This window comes from Salvelinus sp. IW2-2015, linkage group LG1 (genome assembly GCF_002910315.2).
Source record: "Salvelinus sp. IW2-2015 linkage group LG1, ASM291031v2, whole genome shotgun sequence".
Classification (NCBI taxonomy): Eukaryota; Metazoa; Chordata; class Actinopteri; order Salmoniformes; family Salmonidae; genus Salvelinus; species Salvelinus sp. IW2-2015.
In genome coordinates this window covers 5,817,981-5,826,860 of record NC_036838.1, presented here as the reverse complement: position 1 = coordinate 5,826,860, position 8,880 = coordinate 5,817,981, and positions in this window count along the sequence as shown.

Sequence of the window (8,880 nt, the reverse complement as noted above, 5' to 3'; positions counted from 1 at the left end):
GTTACAACTCAATTTTGGCAAGTTGGTTAGTACATCTACCTTGTGCATGAAACAAGTAATCTTTCCAACAATTGGTTTACAGATAGATTATTTCACTTATAATTCACTGTATCACAATTCCAGTGGGTCAGAAGTTTACATACACTAAGTTGACTGTGCCTCTTAAACAGCTTGGAAAATTCCAGAAAATTATGTCATGGCTTTAGAAGCTTATGACAGGCTAATTGACATAATTTTGAGTCAATTAGAGGTGTACCTGTGGATGTATTTCAAGACCTACCTTCAAACTCAGTACCTCTTTGCTTGACATAATGGGAAAATCAAAAGAAATCGCCAAGACCTCCACAAAATTGTAGACCTCCACAAGCCAAGGATGAACCACAGGTTCATCCTTGGGAGCAATTTCCAAATGCCTGAAGGTACCACGTTCATCTGTACAAACAATAGTACGTCTAGTATAACAACGTGGGACCACGCGGCCATCATTGAGTGTATGTAAACTTCTGACCCACTGGGAATGTGATGAAAGAAATAAAAACTGAAATAAATCATTCTCTCTACAATTATTCTGACATTTCACATTCTTTAAAATAAAGTGGTGATCCTAACTGACCTACAAGAAAGGGAATTTCTACTAGGATTAAATGTCAGGAATTGCGAAAAACTGAGTTTAAATGTATTTGGCTAAGGTTTATGTAAACTTCCGACTTCAACTGTACATGCATACATACATACTGTACAGTACTAATACAAAAGCCCTGATGCAGCCTCTGTGTGGTGTGTGTGTGTGTGTGTGTGTGGTGTGTGTGTGTGTGTGTGTGTGTGGTGTGCTGTGCTGTGTGTGCGTGCGTGCGTGCGTGCGTGCGTGCGTGGTGCGTGCGTTACATACATACATACATACTATACATACATACATACTGTACATACTGTACATACATACATACATACATACATACATACATACATACATACATACATACATACATACATACATACATACAGTACAGAACAGTACATACATACATACATACATACATACATACATACATACATACATACATACAAACATACATACTGTACATACTGTACATACTTTACATACATACTGTACATACATACATACATACTATACATACATACATACATACATACATAGATACATACATACATACATACATACATAGATGATGTAACTTTTTTATTTTCTTGTATTTCTTTGTAATATAGCCCAGTCACGACAAAAGCCTTGGCGTTGCTATGAGAACAGATGTTTAATGACTATCATTTGCTGTTGATGAGGAAGAGAACTGCTCTCTCGTCGTTACCTTTAAACTCACTTCACGCCAGAACGTAGAACACTGGTTTCCAGGGAAACTGGCTATCAGAACCTTTTCAATACAACACACTAACACTCACAGCAGATAACAAGGAGAGCTGCATGCCTTCCTGCCTGCCTGCCTGTTTCTTGCCTGCCTCCTGCCTGCCTCCTGCCTGCCTGCCTCTTGCCTGTCTGCCTGCCTGCCTGTCTGCCTGCCAAACACAGAAACAGATCCTTCTGGAACCACAAACTCTAGCTCACTGCAATCAGAATCTATGAACAACACGCAGGAGGGGTGAGGGAGAGCTGCGTAGCTTGATTCACAGAGATGAGATGTGGCTGTTATAGGAGACCTGCACAGTGCACCATGGGAAGAGTCCTCTCTCCGTTGGACTGCTGAGGTATGTAATCATTAGCTGTAGGCTACTGAGATTCCACCGTGTTGTGATTCCAGCGTCATATTCCCGAGGATAAATGTTCACGTTTCCTCTCATGTGCATGTTGAGCGGTTTTCTTGTCTGTATTGACTCTACGGTCTGGGTTTTATGATATCTGAGTAGGTTTCTTCGCATGTCTCAAAGAATGATGCGTTATGTAGGAGGTTTATGAAATGTAGACGTCAACTAAGATTGGAATCATAAAGACGTATAGTTTGTTTTTTGAAGATACAATAAAGATTTGAAAGACATCATTCCTATCAAAAATGCATGTATATTCTCACCAAATTCTAGCGTATTGTGAAGAGCTGTATCTGACGATAATAAGTACATGTGTTTTAATGTTTGTCATTTAGAACAAAAAAAAACACTCCAGATACCTTCTGTCTCTGTATCTTTGATACAGCTTGTTTGGCAAGAAATATTCCCGCGTATAAATACCAATGTAATCATATTACAGATGACATATTAAAAGGAATATCAGAATCACTATAACAGGGAACGTAACGTTGTGACTATAACTACTGTTCCCTGAAGGAGGGAAATGAGGTAAAACAACTATAACAGTAGTTGTAGTCGTTTTACCTCACAGCCCTCCTGCAGGGAACAGTAGTTATAGTCGGTTACCTCATAACCCTCCTGCAGGCAAAAGTAGTTACAGTCGTTTTACCTCAAGGCCCTCCTGCAGGGAACAGTAGTTACAGTTGTTTTACCTCACAGCCCTCCTGCAGGGAACAGTAGTTATAGTCATTTTACCTCAACACCCTCCTGCAGGGAACAGTAGTTACAGTTGTTTTACCTCATAGCCCTCCTGCAGGGAACAGTAGTTACAGTCGTTTTACCTCATAACCCTCCTGAAGGGAACAGTAGTTACAGTCGTTTTACCTCATAACCCTCCTGAAGGGAACAGTAGTTATAGTCGGTTACCTCATAACCCTCCTGCAGGCAAAAGTAGTTACAGTCGTTTTACCTCATAGCCCTCCTCAGGCAAAAGTAGTTATAGTCGTTTACCCTCAGGCCCTTCCTGCAGGGAACAGTAGATATTTTTGTTTTACCTCATAGCCCTCCTGCAGGCACAAGTAGTTACAGTCGTTTACCTCATAGCCCTCCTGCAGGAACAGTAGTTATTTTTGTTTTACCTCATAGCCCTCCTGCCAGGTAACAGTAGTTACAGTCGTTTTACCTCAACACCCTCCTGAAGGGAACAGTAGTTTAGTCAGTTTACCTCATAACCCTCCTGCAGGCAAAAGTAGTTACAGTCGTTTTACCTCAGGCCCTCCTGCAGGTAACAGTAGTTATAGTCATTTTACTCACAACCCTCCTGCAGGGAACAGTAGTTACAGTCGTTTTACCTCATAACCCTCCTGAAGGCAAAAGTAGTTACAGTCGTTTTACCTCAAGGCCTCCTGCAGGGAAAGTAGTTATTTGTTTTACCTCATAGCCGTCCTGCAGGCAAGTAGTTATTTTTGTTTTACCTCGATAGCCCTCCTGCAGGTGGAAATACAGTAGTTATTTTTGTTTTACCTCATAGCCCTCCTGCAGGGAACAGTAGTTAGTAGTGGGAGGGATGTTGCTTAGAGAGTGCCCTGGATTAGTTAGCCCTGGATTAGTTAGCCCTGGATTAGTTAGCCCTGGATTAGTTAGCCCTGGATTAGTTAGCCCTGGAATAGTTAGCCCTGTAAAACAGACAAAAAGTTGGTCACATAACATTCAGAGGTAAACCTCTAACCATCAGATTGGCCCTCTTAGGATCCAGGCTCATAGGAACCAAATCTCTGGCCTCGCTTGCCGAACCTGCCCGTGTGTCTGGAACAATAGGTTGCTGTGCAACGGGAGTTTCCAACGGTTCCCCGCCAATGGTCCGCTAACCAAGGCTGCCTGGGCCAACGGGGAGCCACAAGAATCAATGGTAAACCTGCCCGTTTACCACCCTCTCTAACGGGGGCTAAATCAGTACCCCTGGCGGAAACATGTAAAGGAGGGTCTGAGGCCACTGGTGCGCGAGAGCTTCCATTCCCTACGGGCCATTCGGGTCCCTCATCGAGAAAAACAGTCAGAACTGTGAGCTTTCTCGCGATGGGTAAAGATTTACTTTGGCATGGCCAAAAATATCCCGTACCTGGGAGAGCCTCCACTCCTGAGAGAGAGAGTCCCACCTGGTTAAAAGATCGCCCTTCACTCCTGAGAGAGAGAGTCCCACCTGGTTAAAAGATCGCCCTTCACTCCTGAGAGAGAGAGTCCCACCTTGTTAAAAGATCAGCCTCCACTCCTGAGAGAGACAGTCCCACTGAGTTGAGGCATACATGAGCTGCCCAAAGTGAAAGCATGTGCTTACTGCTTCCCAGCAATAGGGAGCGAGCCAAGGTTAGGAGGGAAAGAAACAGTCTCTCCCCATCTGTTGACGCATGCCACCACTGACATAGTGTCGGTTCTGACCTGCACAAGCCGGTCCAACAAAAACAGGGAGTAGCGCCTGAGAGCCAGATACTCCGGGTAATTGACATATAGTGCAATCCACACCAGGGTCCGGACAGCCTGCCATGGTAATAGAAAAGCATGATATGCAGTGAGTCTAGCTTGAGCATCCCGAAATGTAATGCGTTGAGATGGAGTCTGACAGTTATTTTTCTAGTTTCCTAGAGACTGAATACAGGACAGTAGCGTGGATGTATATAACTCTGCTCGCCCGCCATTCACTCCGCCACCACCAGCTAATTGCTTTAACAGCCGACGGCTTTGTGAGCATTCTGAGTTTGTAGACTCTGAGGTGCTTGTTGAGAGGTACGTAGGTCTAGAATAGGACGCAAAGTACCGTCCTTTTTCGTAACCAGGAATACCGTCTGTACCAGCATGCCCAGATCTTCAACATAGGAACCACTTGAATCGCCTGCTTCTGGAGTCGGGAGGATATATGTCCTCCCTCGAAATGGGCAGTGAGTCCTCGGGAACAGTCGACGTGATGACGCCGCAGAAGCATGGGGGACACACATCAAATTGTAGCCTGTACCCTGACGTCACGCTTCGCATGATCCAGGGTGTCACTGCCCACTGCGCGCCATTGGTGGGATCTGACAGTGAGACGCCCTGAAGGGGAGGGACGCCACCTTGTGGACTGGGAGAGACTGGTTCTTCTTCCATTTACACCACTTGACAACCGTGTGTCTGAACATGGAGAAAGAACACTTTTCACTGAACTCACATACGGGAGACAACATTTTTAACACCTGTGAATACTGTTGAAAACAAATGTGTTTATGTGCCACTATGGGTACATGGGCTCTGACGATCAGTGACATACCCCGATAGGCCACCTGGGGTACTGTTGTCACAACGAGCCTCACTCGGTTTAGGCGGTAAGATGAGTTCCGGTAACCGGCTGGCACCCGGTGCTGGACCGCATGCATTAAAAATAGACGTTACCCTACCGACCAGTCATAGGTACTGGAGACAATGCGCCTTGTAACCTAGCTGGGAATGGGACAGATACCTCTGAAAAACGGACCCCTTCTGTTGCAAAATTCGCAATTTAATTTAATTCCCAGGAATTAAAAGCTTTGAGCTGGAGACAGACAGCTCATTTGGGGGCTCATATGAACCACAGAGACACCGTGTGGGGTAATAGCGTAGCCGTGTCCAACCCTGCTAGTTCACTCGACTCCGCTACCAAAAACAAATCACTAATAGAGCCCATAACCTGTATCACTAGACGCCTCATAGGGACTAGTGAGCTACAGGCAGGAATCAGCAATGAATCCCAGTAATGAGACACCTATGGGTGAGGGGCGCCCCCTTGTGGACAGTGAACCAACATGTCACTCTCACCCTGGGGAGATTGATATACCCCTTGAACCCTGTGAACCCCATGGATTGTGGGGTAACAGAGAGGGCAGCATTAAATCGTTCCTGTTCACACCGAGGTGAAGAGCGGAATAATTGAATGAATGAATCCTGAGGTGCAGATTTCATTGGCCTTGTCAGGAGTGATTGTAGATACTTCAACCGAGGTCGCTAGAATGCGACTCCCCGTAGTATTTTATACCAAAGTTGACTGACAGGAAGGGAACTTGAATCACAAGCCTTAAAGCTGAGATGGTATTTTGATTCACATGCCTCAAAGCTGAGATGGTATTTTGATTCACATGCCTCAAAGCTGAGATGGTATTTTGATTCACATGCCTCAAAGCTGAGATGGTATTTTGATTCACATGCCTCAAAGCTGAGATGGTATTTTGATTCACATGCCTTAAAGCTGAGATGGCCTCTTGATTCACATGCTTAGAGCTGTAAGGGAACTTGATTCACATGCCTTAAAGCTGAAATGGCATCTTGATTCACATGCCTTAAAGCTGAGATGGTATTTTGATTCACATGCTTCAAAGCTGAGATGGTATTTTGATTCACATGCCTTAAAGCTGAAATGGTATCTTGATTCACATGCTTAGAGCTGTAAGGGAACTTGAATCACATGCCTTAAAGCTGAAATGGCATCTTGATTCACATGCCTTAAAGCTGAGATGGTATTTTGATTCAAAAGCCTTAAAGCTGAGATGGTATCTTGATTCACATGCTTAGAGCTGAAATGGTATCTTGATTCACATGACTTGAAGCTGAGATGGTATTTTGATTCACAAGCCTTAAAGCTGAGATGGTATCTTGATTCACATGCGTTAAAGCTGAGATGGTATCTTGATTCACATGCCTTAAAGCTGAGATGGTATCTTGATTCACATGCCTTAAAGCTGAAATGATATCCGTAGAGCATCACTGTACTGCTGTAGATATTTCCTATATCACCTCTGTGTGCACGTAATCCTCTGATATCACCTCTGTGTACACAGGAACCTCTGACATCACACCTGTTTGCACAGGAACCTCTGACATCACCATTGCCCCTGAGGAGCCTCGTATGGATACCAGTCACCCGTCTGTCAATCAAGACTGTCAGCCAAAACCTCACGGGCACACTATGATTGGTGTGGGGGTGGATGGGGAGTCGTCGGAGCACAGAAACACAACTATCATACCTATCACAGCTATTAGAGCAGTGGACCCAGGTGATGTTGCTGTTCAGCTGGACTCACACCCTGYGGTGGAAAGTACTCAGATTACAGGGCGTGCTGAGCATGAAACGCCCACTGTTCTAATACTCCCCTCAGTACAGGACCATGCAACAGAGGAGGACTCCTACTTACCCCAGAAATATCTGAATAACCACCACCCACAGTGTGAGGCTTCACACAGAGAAAACTCCCTGGAGAAGGAGGAGGAGGAGGAGAGAGAGAAATTTGAGAAGATAGGGGAAAAGGATGTCAGAAAGAAAGATGGAGAGAGAGAGAAAGAGAAGGAGTTAGGTAAAGAGAAAGGGATAGATGAAGAGATAGATAAAGACAAAGAGAAAGAGACAGAGACAGAGAAGGAGAGAGAGACAGAGAGAGAGAAGGAGAGAGACACAGAGAGAGAGAATTGTTTTGGCAAGTGGACCCCACACCTCGCTGCCATAAAGTGAAATTTAGCCAAATTTTAATAGGTATTTAACATTTGAATTAGCTTTTAATGGCGATAGGAATGAGCCCTGCGTGCTTTCTTCTTTCAGGTCATTCACTGGCCTTCATTAAGGTGTCCAGTGAGCTTATTTTTTTAAACCTAAGTTAATTGTTAGTGTTTGCATACTCTATATATTTTGTACCAATTGAGAACTTTTGTCTAATTCCGCTGAGATCTGATCTTCTCTGGAAAATCATTATTTTAGGTACTTTTGGCGGTTTTTACTGCCAGGGCCCCAGGTCTGGCAGTACTGCTCTAGCAGGTCCAGGCTCTGTTTTGCTGCTAGGCCATTGCTGTGGGTGACAGAGGCATAGTCATCATGCGAAGAGTAGGCTTTAACCTCTGAATTTGTGAGTGATAACACCAGGGGCTGAGGATTTTCGAGTAGTGGCCAATTCGTTGATTGTAAATATTGAAGAGGTGCAGGGCTCAGATTACACCCTGACGACAGGCCCCACCCCTGGTTAAAGAATTCTGTTTATTTTCTTACCAATTTTAATGCTCTTGCACGTATTGCCAGTATAACATTGATTTAAAATTATGTTCTCATATGTTTTACCCCCCACACCACTTTTCAATAACGTTGTACACAGTCCTGTATGCCTATAGAATCAAATGATTTTTTGGAAGTCGATAAAGCAAGCGTACTATTTTGGTTATTATTTTGTGTGGACATGTTTATCTATCAGGGTGCTGTTAGGGTGTAAATATGATCAGTTGTGCGAGTGTTTTCTATAAATCCAATTTCGGCTTTACTCAAGACATTGTGCTTATTTAAGGGAGTTAGAACTCTGACATTTTATAATTTTCTACAGAAAACCTTCCCCAGTTACTGTTCACACAATTGCCTCTGATAATTTGTTAGGGTCAAATTTGTCTCCGTTTTTAAAATTGGGGTTATGAGTCCTCTTTGATTCCAAGTTGTCAGGGAAATTAACCATACACTCAGGATCAAATTAAACAGTTTTTTAATATAGCCAGATTTGAAAATGTATGCACTAGTGAGTTTTTGGCATCTCATTTAGGATGCCATCAGGGTCCGATGCCTTTTTAAATTTGAGAGCCTGAAGTTTTCTTATAGAGCTCCTGGTCAGTAATTGGGGTCCAATGGATTTTTGATTGGCCTTTAAGCTTTTTTCTAATCCAATTCAACCTTACTCATGAATCGTGAGCCTTATTCTGCGTTTTGTGTCAATTTGAATGGTGTTGTAGGTGTTTTAAAATGGGTTGTCCATATGTCATCATTTTTGTACGCTAATTCCTTTTGTTTCGATTTTTATTTTTATTTTTTTGCCAAATTTTGCAGAAGTTGTTTGTGTTTATGGACTCCTCATTCAGTGTCAGCTGCTTGTTGTTGTTACTGTTGATTTTTTTTGGTTCGAGACGTTTATAATTTTTAAAGTCTCACAGTAATGAAGGCGTAATGCACCATTATTTGGGTGTCTCTGTGGCTTTTGGTTGGATAGATGTTTCTATGTTTTTCCTTTATAATTTTTACAATTCTGCATCAACCAGTTGTCTTTGTGATCTTTTTTTGTTTAGGGTATGACTCTATCCTCTCTCTGTCTCTTCTCTCTTCTG